At 36.2% G+C, this 14,176-nt stretch overlaps 1 protein-coding gene and 2 pseudogenes across 8 annotated transcripts in view; 2 read left to right on the top strand and 1 right to left on the bottom strand.

The window, feature by feature from the left end:
* LOC105222100 (electroneutral sodium bicarbonate exchanger 1) overlaps positions 1–14,176 on the top strand; it is a 762,556-nt gene that overhangs the window by 723,565 nt on the left and 24,815 nt on the right. The gene's annotated exons all lie outside the window — the stretch shown is intronic.
* On the top strand, positions 4,102–5,063 carry LOC125775503 (uncharacterized; annotated as a pseudogene).
* Positions 4,977–6,588, bottom strand: LOC125775411 (putative nuclease HARBI1; annotated as a pseudogene).

The following is a 14,176-nucleotide window of genomic DNA, read 5'->3' as shown; positions in this document are numbered from 1 at the left end:
CAAACCCTTTGGCTAATGCTCTCGCACATTCCTGCGATCAAGCATGCCTTAAGAGAAGAGAAATGCCTGCGTACTAAAGAGCAACGTATCATCAAAACAGCTCAATCACCAGCTTGAGCTTGTCTAGTTTTTAAATAGATTGAAGATTTTATTACTTATTGTTAGGCTTTTAAAACAAAAAGCAGATTCAATAAATAAAGAAATATTGCAAACAAAAAAAGGTATATAGAGGTATTGAAATGGTTTTTAGAATAGCAAGCTTACCATCAGGTGAAAAGGTTCTTTCAGTGACTGAATACAAATGCCGTTTAGACATCTTGGATTCATATTTTAAAGAGATTCTCTCAATTCAAACTGACATCGAAAGGTTGGATGCTGACGACGGAGGACGTGCTGACCTGGAAGAACTTTACATAACGATTAAATTGGTTATCCAATCGCAGATTCATTTTCAGATATAATTTGCGTGGTACAATTAAGTTCAAAAATTCCACCACTTAGGCTTCCTATTTTTGATGGCTAGTGTTCGAATTATCACAACTATATGTATTACCTCGTTCAAGGAAATAAATGATCACGATTTCAATTTAACAAATATTAAAACACTGAACCATTTCCGAAATTGTCTCCAAGGTCAAGCCTTTGAAACTGTAAATGCGTTTCAGGTAACAAATGAAAACTACGCAAAGGCATTACAACGATTGCAGGAACGGTATGGCAACAAAACACTAATTTTGGAAAGAATAAATTCACTACTTGACCAGCAGTTTGACATCACTATGTAGTGACGGGCAAATTTTTCAAGCTATGCTAATTTACTTAATCTTGCAGAAGTCTGATGAACAGACCAACAAAAGGAAGGAGTCGCTAGACTTCAGAACGCTACCGTATGTGGGAACAGTTTTGGAAAGAACCTGTCAATATTTGGCGTAACTCGATAACACGTCTGGTAGTACTTCGCCAGTTCAAGGCGTTAACAAACAGTCAACCAAAAGGTTACACATTCTCCTGCTCTAGCATATCGCGCAAATTATGGTTTAATAACAACCATACGATTTTTAATTGTGAACGATTTAAGTCGCTAAACATTACTCAACGCTTCGATCATGCAAATAAAATTGGACTCTGCGTCAATGCAGAGGCATCGACACAACATCTGATGAGTCAGCGTTACGAGTTTTCGAGAGAAAAGTTCTGCGATGGAACGATGAGCTGATGACGACATTGACAAAGTTCAGCGGTTGCGCTGGCTAGGTCATATCGTCCGAATGGACGAAAACACTCCAGCTCTGAAATTATTCGTCGCAGTACCCGTCGGAGAAAGCAAAGGAACAGGAAGACCTCCACTCCGTTGGAAAGGCCAGGTGGAGAAGGATTGGGACGCGATAAGACTGTCAGTAATAAAATAATTAAACCATCTTGTTTATTTTTAATTAATCTTTAGTGACCAAATTGGAAAAGCTGTGAAAATTGGGAGAAGTTACTACCATCCCAGAGGCTTGGACTCATGAATAACAGATATGCAACCGTATCAAGAAGAATAGTTGTCAAACTCCCTTTCAAGGATGATCCGCCGTGTTTGGGCGAGTCATACACTACGACATTACAATTGACAGCACAATTCGTTAAATTTATGAACGACTATGAGAGCATGGATCATATGAGCATTGTAAAGAATCCAAGCCTCAGCAAATTGCATTGTATTAATGCACGAAGAAGATCGAAAGTTCCAGTAGATTCTGTAGAGGAGTTCAAAGACTGAAGATATTCGCACCAACCAACTAAATATTGTAACGAATTGGCTGCTGCCTACTTATATCTTTTTATACGAAGTTTGTTATACCTAGCTAAGCAGTATTAAGAACTGTATTGGTGTATGTACCACCTTTTTTGTGCTATATGCCACCTTTTCCGCACTCACCGTTTAGGTAACCAATTTGAAGAAAAAAAATACCCGTTTTCTCGTGTTCGGGATGGAGCATTAGTGTGTGGATATATGCGATGAATAAGGTGGCAAATCGACACCTTTCAGGTATAATTATAGGGTGGCGTTCATTATATGTTAGGCTTGAATTTGCAAGTCGACCATTCGCACGAAGCAGACTTTTCGTGTCTAGAAATGGATTTAATACCAAGAGTGAGCTCTTTTAATCAGTCGGCTTCAGTTCTCTTAATAATGATATGGCTAAAGTAGCGCATTTGGGTTGATACGATAAGGGCAATTTTTGCCTTTTGCGAGTCTTGGTGCGTCAAAGTATCGCCTTTAGGTTGTCCCTTTAAGTTTATACTTGAGTCGCTCTATGAATCTGAGCATATAGGCGACTACTCTGAGTGCTCGGGGGAACGATGAGAATCATTCAAGGATGTCAGTATCATCCAGGGTTGCATGATAAGTGTCGATTTTTCGACTTTCTGAACCAAGAATCGGGAGATTCTGCTAACCATTGGGGGCCATTTCACCAGAGGGTGGAGGTGCCGAGATGCAGAGGTTTGCATCCTCTTGTACCTAGATCAGCAGGATTGTCAGCACTGGCTACGTGTCGCCAAGTGACTGATCCTACTAGGTCAAGTATTTGAGACGTTCTGTTGGAAATATATGTTTTCCACGCATGAGGTGGTTTTTCCAACCAGGCTAGAACTATTTCGGAAACGGACCATAGATATAACTTGTATTTTGCCATGTTCAAGTGGGTCTGCACTATGGAAACTAGCTTGGCTAATAGCAGAGCGCCTTAGAGTTCAAGTCGTGGTAGACCTGTCGTTTTCAGAGGTGCGACTTTTGCTTTCGCCGCCGGTAGGTGGCTTGTGGTTGCAATATCGCTTTGTGTGCGCACATAAATAGTGGCACAATATGCCTTTTCAGCGGCGTCGCATAAACCGTGTAGTTCCACTTTGTATTCGGGGGAATAGTTTACCCACCGTGGAATTTGTATCTGCGAAATGCCTTTTAGGTTATTAGCAAACTGGGACTATTTTTCTAAGCAAAGAGGCTTCACTTGTTCGACCCAGTCGGTTCCGTCTAGCCATAGTTCTTGGATCAGGATTTTCGCTTGTATCATAATTGGCGAAAGCCATCCTGCGGGGTCGAAAAGTTTCGTCACAGAGGATAAAATTTGTCTCTTTGTTATGGCGGATAATGCGGTTATTGACTATGTAGTATCTGAAAGCTGGTCAGATATCGCATTCCATTGGATGCCCAGTTTTTTTATTGTACTTTCCTTTTCAAATATAAGGAAGTTGGTATCTAAGAAATGGTCTTTAGGGATATTTTTTAAAATATTTGGGTGGTTGGATGTAATCTTTTTTAAAGGAAACCCTGCGGTATTGAGGGCCTTTATTACCTGTGATAAGATATCGTATGCTAGTGGAAGACTGTGGCTTCCAGACAGGATATCGTCTACCTACGTCTGTGTTTTTAGCACTTGTGTTGCCAGAGGAAATTCTGACTTTGTGTCTTCTGCCAGTTCGTGGAGTGTACGGATGGCTAGATATGGGGCACAGTTTACGCCAAAGGTTACTGTTTTTAATTTAAAGTCGCGTAGTGGACTATTGGCAGATTTTCGGAAAATAATTCGCTGAAAATCTTGAGCGTCTTTATGTAGGACTATTTGTCGACACATTTTTTCCACATCCCCATTGAATACGTATTTGTATATACGCTAATTTAATATGAGGAGCATTAAATCTGGTTGGAGTGTGGGTCTCGTAAATAGAATGTCATTTAGGGAATTCCCTGAGCTGGTGGTTCTTGAGTCATTAAAGACAACTCTGACCTTTATTGTTTTTTGTCAGGCTTTACTACTGCATGATGTGGCAAGTAGAATGAGTAATTACAAAATTAACAAAACATATACATATGTATACACAAATAATTATTCCATATTTGTATTCTTTAGTGCGTTTCTGTAACTTTTCGTTATGCATAATAACGAACGATAGATCGAATTCACTAGTATAACGAAGTGTAGTGTTTCTGTAAGTCTGGTGAAAAGCATTTTCGTTATTTCTTTCGTTATGACATTCGTTATTATATCATTAAAAAAATTGCAGTGATATTTTGCGCAAAAATAAAGATGAGCGAGGTAAGCTGGAAAAATTTTGATGTTTTATTTATGTTTATATTGTTTATATTATTTACAGAAAAAGTAAGAAGTGGAAAAGTTACCAAACAACAAAAACAAAAATTTCTAGATTTATTGAAAAATCATAGAAACGGACAATTTGGTGGCCCAAACAGCGGCAAAGCTGCTAATGCTGTATGGGCAACTCTCACAGCGGAATTAAATGCATGTGGAGGAGCATGTAAAACCGTTGAGCAGTGGAAAAAGGTTCGTTCAGTATATTATATATAAACATATGCATGTATGTAGAATTGTGCATTCATTGATATTTATTTCAATTCGCAGTGCTGGGCAGACTGGAAGTCAGGCGTAAAGAAGCAGCAGGCCGCAATTATGCGTTTCCAAAACGCTACTGGAAATCGTCCTGCCTCTGAAGGTCCAGCGCCGCTAGATGGTATTGACCTGCAAGTGTTAGACTTTTTCCCAACTGCACTTGTTGATCGCGATGGCGTTACTAAGGAGTCGGGGTTTCAAGAGGTAATATCTTCGTATAATAAAAAAAAATTATTGAGTTTTAATCACAAAGTTTCATATTTAGATGAATGATAGTGCAGATGAAGAATTGCAGAAATCACTTGATGACATTGATACACCTCTAAAAACCTCAAATGCTGCACTGCCATCAACCAAACCCAATACAATGCCATCGCCCACACCAGACAGAATGCGACAGACTGCCACTTTCTTCAGTGCATTTGCACAAGTAAAAACCACTCTTGCTGAGCAGGAACGCAAACTACAGGAGGAATTTTCCCAGTTGCTGTCCGTGGCGAAAGACATTCGTGCCTCCGTGCAATCCATGGCCGCTTCGCTTAAACAATTATGCGAAAAATAATAAACAAAGCTTTTTTTATATTATATTTTATTTTTATTATTATTATTATTATTATTATTTAAAATGAATTGTTTTTTTTTCTGTTGAAATGAAATCCTTTTTTTATGTTAATTAGTTTGTGAATTTTTTATAATTAAAATAATTAGTTAGTTAAAATAATTTCGTACTATATTATCCCGACATCTTCTGCCTTGATTTAGCACACTACAATTTTCACGATTCTCTTCCAAATTCTCAACTTCCATACTGAAATTTGACGATACGTTTATGTCTGGAATTGGTAAATTTCTTTTTAATCTGATATTGTGCAAGGTTAAACACGCATTTATTATTGATCCAGCATATGCTGGTTTAAACAATACACCCCGTTCATGTGATAAGCATCCAAATACCTTTTTCAAAACTCCATTAAGCCTTTCAACACAATTCCGAGCCCAAATGTGGCAATCATTGAAATTATTTTGCCCAATCGTCTGTGGATTTCGAAATGGTGTCATCAACCATGGTTGCTGTGGATAGCCTGAATCACCAATAAGCCAACTTGAATCTACATCACTGGCGTTTTGCCTTTCCAAAAATTGTTTACATTGGCTGTTCTCCCAAATAAAAGCATCATGGGGACTACCACCATAACGCGCGTTCCCAGACACTATGTTTAAATTGTAGTCACAAATAAGTTGCACATTTTTGGAAAAGTAGCCCTTTCTGTTTATGTAGCTTTTTAATTTTAACATGGGTGCAATCAATAGCACCAATGCACCCAGGAAAACCCGTAGATGAAAAAAATCTGTAAACATATAAACACATTTGTACATACACAATATTTTTTATTTACCTATATAATGATTTTCTTACGTTTGTTTTATTTTGTTTTGTTCCTCTAAAGATGTTGGAAATTTAATGTATTTACACATTAATTTTCCTTCAATGATGTTTGTGACTTCTTTTACTGCACGACACACAACTGTCTTGCTTAATGAGCACACAAAATCTTGGCCAACGTCTCTCAAATATGATCCTGTCGCATAGTAATGAAGTGCTGCAGTCATTCTTAATGTTTTTGGGACAAACGTACGCCTTTCGCCACTTTTCATATACGGACTTAGCTCTTGTAACAAGGCTATTGCGGGATCTTTTTTAAAACGGAATAGCTCTTCAAAGCGAGCTTCCGGCAAATGAAATGGGTCAGTTGTATCCCTCAGATGTCGACGATGAACGCGTAACATGTTCCGTTGGTCCTCCAATAAGGCAAATAATGCAGCAGCTATCATAATTTGATTTACTAAGAAATTATAACATTGATAATAAATTTATACATTCAAAATATATATATAGTATATAAAATATTATTTGTACTTACGAATAAAAAAAATAATAGTAAACAAAACGTTTTTGCAGTAACCAAACCAAATATATTCCTGTACATTGACAGATGTTTATGCATTCATTTTAGTTATAGCACAATTTCGATAACATCGATAACGACTCACCACAGCCATAACGAAAGGTGACTTTTCTGAGTTACAGAAATACTTCAAAACAATTGTTCGTTATAAACCTTTCGTTACGCAAAAGTGATATTTCTTTCGATATCATAACGAAAAGTTACAGAAACGCACTACTTATTCGGTAATAACATTTAAAATATTTATGATAACTTTGCGTATTTAAAAAAAGGCATGCAACACAAGCTTGATATTTTGCAAATTTACCGAAATTTGTTTCTACATTTTGAGTGCGCTGTTTGTAGGCGTGAGAAAAAGTGAACTGTGTGGCGACAATAAGTCGTTCAGAAAATAAAATAATAACTGCTCATAACGGAACATTTCTGCTGTGAAATATTTCCAAAAGCATCCAAGAGGTTCCTGTAAGCGTTCACAAGCAAGAAATAATAATTATTTTGAAGAATAATTATTTGGTTTAATAAATACTTTAAAATTGTTTGAATTTCGGTGGGCGGTTGTGTTTAAAGTGTAAAAAGTGAAGTATATAAAATAAACTAATATGTCTAGTTTAGCAACACGAATGTCAGTTGCCAATTTAAGAAAAGTTAGTTTGATTGGATACACATGCGTCAAATTACAGGTGCAAAGCTTCCATCTAATCGGTAGGTTTTAGAAGTTTTGTTTTACAATATGAGATTTGTAGATCTTTCAGCAAAGGAAAGCGCAAAACTTGCTATCAAAGCAGCACGAATATTTTGGCAACAAGCACGAATACCGATAAGAAAAGAAGATAAATGTGTTGAGAAGTTATTGAAACTGTACGAAAGTTGGAAAAAAATCCTGAAAACAGTTCCAGAAAAGAGATCCAATTCACAGGAAGAAGTCGTTGATATGTTTGTTGGAAGTTTGGTTTGATTTATTTGACATGGCCACCGCTAATGCGCTTGAAAAAATGAAGTTAGTAGAAGATAAGAAATTTCTTGAAATGCAACGTCAAAAAGGACGGCCAGGTTGCATGATGGGTGTTGATAAGGTTTTGTACGATCGTGAAGTGCGTGCACAAGAAAGACAGGAGAAAGCAGCATTACGAAAAAGGCGGTATGAAGAACAAAATTCTGAATGTTCTAATATAATCGAGGAAAGCAATGAAAATGATATTGTACTTGTGGAAGCTGGAAATGAAAATGTAGTAATTCCGTTGGAAAACAATTGTTTGCAAACTGAGTGTAAAAAGCGACGAGGCACTAAAAGTATCATAACACCACGATTGTTAGCAGCATTAGACAATGCCAAAGTGTCAGATGGTATGACCGTACATATTTTAGTAGCCGCTGCTGAAGCATTGGGTCATTGTGTGGAAGAACTTGTTATTAATCGATCAACAATTCATCGTATGCGTCAACAAAATCGGTCTGCAGAATACAAAGATATTTCTACTGAATTTAAAGAAAAGGTTTTTTTTTTTTTTTTTTTTTTTATTCAAATTAAATTTACAATCTGTCTTAATGTTAATAGACAATAAGTAAATGTGCTGTTAAGGTACAAACAAATTGTGAGTGTTACTTCATTAAGTGACCCTCTGTTTAGTGACAGTATAATAAAAATAAAAATCCAAACTACATACATACTAATTTACATAATTATTTGCTATTTTCTTTATGTTAAAATAACATAATCTTACACTAGTTTGTGCTAAAGTTATGTATTTACATTACGTGCATGCGTGCTGGTTTACAAGTTCAATATGTCTTTTCTTTTTAACCTTGTTGTAGTGGGTGCCTGTAGTAATGCCACTGCTAAAGGATTGGGATGGATCTCTAACCTGATTTTGTATCTTTCACTAAACTTTTTTATTTCATCTTTCACTTTGCATATTTTTAAATCTCTGTGAATAGTATGATTTGAAACATACCAAGGAGCTTTTGTAATTGACCTGAGAGTTTTTGATTGAACGCGCTGTATTATTTCAATATTTGAATTGCTTGCCGTGCCCCATATTTGTATCGCATAAGTCCAAATAGGTTTGATGATGGTTTTATAAATTAGCAGTTTATTTTCAAGAGAAAGAACAGATTTTTTACCCAGAAGCCAATAAAGACTTCTCAATTTTATATTAATTTGTTCTTTTTTCGCTTTTACATGATATTTCCAGGTAAGCCTTCTATCTATGTGTAACCCCAGGTATTTCACATGATCACTAACAGGTATGGCTGTATTAAAAATTTTGATTGAAGGACAATCACCTTTTCTTAGAGCAAAAGTAACATGGACAGATTTATCTGAATTGACTTTAATGTTCCACATCTTGAGCCAGTCTTCTAGTTGGAATAAGTAATTTTGTAGTATGTCAGAAGATTCTGAAGGCACTTTATTTGAAGTTAGGACTGCAGTGTCATCAGCGAATATTGCTATCGTAACATCGTTGTTTTTTGGGATATCCGCTGTGAATATCGAATAAAGAATTGGCCCTAAAACACTTCCCTGTGGTACGCCTGATTTTATTTTATACATACTTGAGTACTCATTTCCAACCCTAACATAAAATTGTCTATCTTTTAAATAAGATTTAATAAGAAAGAAAAAGGGAGCAGGTAAATTTTTCTTTAATTTGTAAAGCAGTCCGGGGTGCCAGACTTTATCGAATGCTTGTTGCACATCAAGGAATACACCTGAACAATATTCTTTTTGCTCTAAAGCTGACCTTATTTTATTAAACACTCTATGGCATTGTTCAGGAGTTCCGTGGTGTCTGCGAAACCCGTACTGTTGGTCCGGAATTATATTTAAATTTTCCAATACCGGTATCAGTCTTCGTAAGAGAATTCTTTCGAATACCTTTGAGAAAGCGACCAGTAGACTTATGGGGCGATACGAACTAACTAAGTTTTCGGGTTTTTTTGGTTTAGCAATCATAATTATTTCTGCACATTTCCAGGCTGTAGGAAAGTGCTGAAGCCTTAGTATGGCATTGAATATAATTGTAAGAGCTCGCATGGACTTCTCAGTTAGGTGCTTTAGTACTGCGTGGTCTATCTGATCGTAGCCTGGGCTTTTTTTGTTGCTACATTTTGCCAGTTCCTCTTTCACTTCTGATAAAATAATACGCCTTATTGGAAAATCCATTTGGCATGGAGTAACCAAAAAGTGCACCACTTCGCTTTCATCAGAAGCATTAATAAAATTAAATGGTGTGAAAACTTCATTTAAGTACTTAGCAAACGCCTCTGCTTTATCCTCATCTGACCGATACCATGAATTGCTGGAGTCTTTTATTGGAACCTTTCTGACTTTCGGGCGTTTGAGAAATTTTGTGGCATTCCACAGACATTCAGAGCGAGTTGCGTTAGGGCTAAGGTTGGTTAAAAAGGTTTCAAGGGAGTTGTTTTTTAACTGTTTAAGCCTTGTTTTTAAATATTTAGTAGCTCTGTTTAAAATTAATTTATCACTTGGATTCTGGGTCCTTTGCCATATTTTCCTCAACGATCGTTTTTCCTTTATTAGGGTTTTGATTTCCGCAGGGATAAAGGTACTGTTTACTACAAAAGTATCTTGTGGAGTTGAGATAAAACCTGCTTCTACAATGGCATTGTTAAATTGTTCAACAAAGCCGTCTAATTGGTCAGTGGTTCTTAAGTTAACACTAAGATCAATATTATTGTCTAACCAGTAAGAAAATGATGGAATATTAGTACGTGGAGTCACAATTTTTGGTTTACTTTGAAGAATTATAGGTGATGATTGGAGTACCGCAATTAAGGGTGAGTGATCAGAGCTTAGTTCAAAGTTTTCTTCAATTTTTAGCAAATTACTAGAGAGGCCTGAGTATACGACAAAATCTAATAGATCCGGAACTTTAGTGGGATCCGATGGCCAGTAGGTAGGCATACCGGTCGAGAGAACTGATAAATTCCTATTCATAATGCATTTAAATAGTTCGTTACCTTTCGGATTATTTAAGCGAGAGCCCCACCAAGAGTGCTTGGCGTTAAAGTCTCCTCCGAGTAAGAATGTCGAGCCGAATTTGCTAAACATATTTTCATATTCTATGCAACTGATTGTGTGCCTGGGTGGAAAGTATCCAGCGCCAATAGCTATTGATCGTGTGTTTGTTTTGATTTTTATGAGTGAAATTTGCATCGAAGGTGAACAAATTTCTTTCAATGGTTCATATTTAATTTTTGAGTTAATAATCACCGCCGACCCGCCTCGGGCTCTACCCCCAGGGTGGTTACAATAAACTATGTCGTATCCTCTAATTTTAAAAAATGATCTTTGTGAAAAATGAGTTTCGGAAACTAAAAATACATCTATACAATTTTTGTTAAGAAATGTTTCGATTTCATTAATATGGTTGACAATACCGTTGGCATTCCAAATAGCTATTCTTAAGTTTAGTTGCATACCTTGTTCAGTAAACTATTGATTATTGCTAATGAATTATTTATTTGAGCAGTCTGTGCGTTAATTATTTTCTCAATTTTTTCTAAAAATTGATCAAGGTTAGTTGTTTTTACAGCATCAGCATACGAGGCCATGTTGTTTGTTTTGTTGTTGAAAAATGAATTTTGTTTTTGCAAATTTGTGGATTCTGTGGCATTATAAACAAGCGGACTCTCCATCGTGCGTGCTTTGCTAGCATTATATTTGGTTTTCAGTGACTGGTGTACTTGACACCCGCGATAGTTAGCTGGATGTTCGTGCTGGCAGTTTGCACATTTGGCTGGAGCATTTCTGTCTTTGGTACATTCGGTAGTGTTGTGATTAGAGCCGCATTTAACGCAAGCATAGGATTTGTTACAATAACTTTTCGTGTGCCCAAACTCTTGACATCTGTGACATTGGACAATGGAATTAGTTTGCTTTGGTGGTACCACCTGAACGACTGCATTAACTAAGTATCTGATGTCATAAATGTTTTTGTTGTTCTTAGCTGGTTCAATATCGACGAAAAATAAGGGGAGTGGGCGTTTGTCTGCACGGCTTGTAATGTTGCTGACTCTTCTTACACGATGACCGAAATTTTCAATTTCTTTTTTAATGTCTTCTATTTCAGATGTAGGGTGAAGATTTTTAATCACCACCCGAAAAGAACGCTCTTGCTTGATCTGGTATGTGTGAAATTCCATATTCTTTTCATTCAAATATTTAACAAGAGAGCGGTAAGCTTCAATTGTTTTTGTAGTTATTCTTGTTTGTCCATCTGCTTGTGTTTTGTAGTAGAAATTAGCTTTGTTTATGACTTTGGAGAAAGCAAGTACCATTCCACTAATATTTGACACATTTGGTATTATGATTGGCGGTGGTCTGTTTGCTGATTCTTCGTTGCTAGTGGTTACATTGTTGTCATTGTTGCTGTCGTTTTCCTTATTACTAAGTATCTCAAACCGGTTTTCGTTGTTGTTGTCAGTATCGATATCCACTCTGGCTAGTTTTCGTGAAGATGAAAGAGGGGAGTTAGGGGCTGCTCTTCGTTTACTGTTCACTGTCTGCCATCCAGTGTCAATTTTCGACTGCTTATGCACTCAGTCAATTTTTTTTTTTTTTTTTTTTTTTTTTTTCTCAGTCTCAGTCAGTAAGAAAAATTCACTATGCGCACTTGTTATTCAGCCCGTTGAATCAAAATCATTACATAAAAGTCGCTATCTTTATATTTATAATAGTGCAATATTTTAGATAATCAGAAGAAAACACAAATATTACATCGAGCTGTCTGAACTGCAGTCTCTGACAAACTGCAAAGAAAAGGTGAGTTCCCAATAGTTTACAATGCACTTTTATTAATGTTAATTTATTCAAACACTTAACAAGGCCAATGCAAATGGAACACTAGTTGTTCATTTTGATGAGAAGTTCATGACAAATATAAAAGGTCGTAGTAAAGCGGAGAGAATTGCTGTTTTAATTAGCTACGATGGAACATCGAAATTTCTTGGAGCACCAAAGATACAGTCGTCGACTGGTGCAAATATTGCTGAAACTGTTTATCAGAGATTAGTCGATTGGAACATTGTTGAACTTGTTAAAGGCATATCTTATGATACAACTGCTGTCAATACTGGTGTTAAAAATGGAGCCGCAGTCCTTTTGGAAAAAAAACTGCAACGCAATCTCATGCACCTACCATGCCGTCATCATATGTACGAAATTATTTTGCGCAACGTTTTTGAATCAAAGATGATGTCAAACTCAGCTCCAGAAATACTCTTGTTTGAACGATTTGTGAAGGTCTGGCCAAACCTTAAGAAAACCTTGTTTAAAACTAGTGTTGATGATAAATTTGTGGCATCAAAAATAAGCCAAATGGAACGGGACGCTCTTGTAAGCTTCTTGCAGGACCAATTAAAAAAAATCGCATAGCCGCGATGACCACAAAGAAATGCTACAACTTGCTTTAACTTTCCTTGGTGCTTTAACTTATGTGCTCCAGGTACAACCAGCAACGCACGGTGGATGGCAAAATCAATCTATTGTCTCAAAATATATTTATTACGTGATCAGTTTAAACTTACAACGAGGGAATTGAGTGGCATCCGCGATATTTGTATTTTCATTGTTAAAATGTACATCAAAAGTTGGTTCGGAAGTACAAATGCGAAATAAGCACCTAATCAAGATCTTTTCTTTATTAAAGACGCTCTAAATTATACAGATACAGATTCAACAATTTCAGAAGCTATTATTAAAAAAATGTCTAACCACTTATGGTACATCGCCGAAGAAACAGTAGCGTTATCGTTTTTTGACTTATCAGTTACCCACGCAGACAAACGTAAAATTATAAAACAACAATAATAAGCAAAGAAACAGTTGTTCATTTAAAAAATTGCCGAAGCCACTCAAAATTGACAGATTTTCGAACTTACGAACTTAGCGATTTTGTTTCAGAAAAGACAAGTTTTTTTTCAATAATTTTGGGTTGTCTTCAGCCTTTTTGGGCGTGGATCCATTCCAATGGGAAAATAATTCAGATTTCGAAAATAATTGGACTTTTTGCCGCAACTTACAAGTTGTTAATGATCCCGCTGAAAGAGGAATAAAATTTTTGCAGGACTACAACAAAATTTTAACGAATGATGAAGAGGAAAAGCAGTTGGTACTCCAAATTGTTGAATCGTATCGCAAAAAATACAAATCATACAAAAAAATTGATTTAATGTAAAATATAAATTTAAATATATAATATGTATGAAAAAAAATAAAAATGTACAATATTTGCCCATACTGACCTATTAAATTTTTCAGGTGGCTTCCGGGCCCACTAAATGTTATCTTATTGACCCCAAATTTTAACTGTTTACTTTAAATACATAAAGGAACTAAATTTTGGCCGGGAAACTGTAACATAAACATTTTGAAATTTCCCCTTACAAATAAGGACACCCCTAATGCATAGGCATGCATAGGCCGCACGATAAGCACTTGTTTACAGCAAATAATACAATTAGACTTTAGACCTAAGCCACAAAACATGAATATGTTCTCAACTTAACGAATAATTTATAACCCATAGGATAATACGAAAACATGTTCATTTAAGTATGTGAATTTCTAGAATAAACATCTTATTCTGCAAAGGTAAATACATATTTTTTTAACTTTTCATAAGTATATGAATTAACTGGGGGCTCAACCGCTCTGCTGGGAAGAAGGAGATCGCACAACAGGACTTCGGCATCTTTAAGAATCTTCGAAGCGCATAAAGAAGGAAATCTAAATCCTTAAGCTGTTAATATTACGGATGTTCCAAACCACAAATCCTAATACTAGCGAAACTT

Source organism: Bactrocera dorsalis, chromosome 1, assembly GCF_023373825.1.
Source record: "Bactrocera dorsalis isolate Fly_Bdor chromosome 1, ASM2337382v1, whole genome shotgun sequence".
Classification (NCBI taxonomy): Eukaryota; Metazoa; Arthropoda; class Insecta; order Diptera; family Tephritidae; genus Bactrocera; species Bactrocera dorsalis.
The sequence above is the reverse complement of the archived record's forward strand: the minus strand, read 5'-3'. Positions and strand labels throughout refer to the sequence as shown.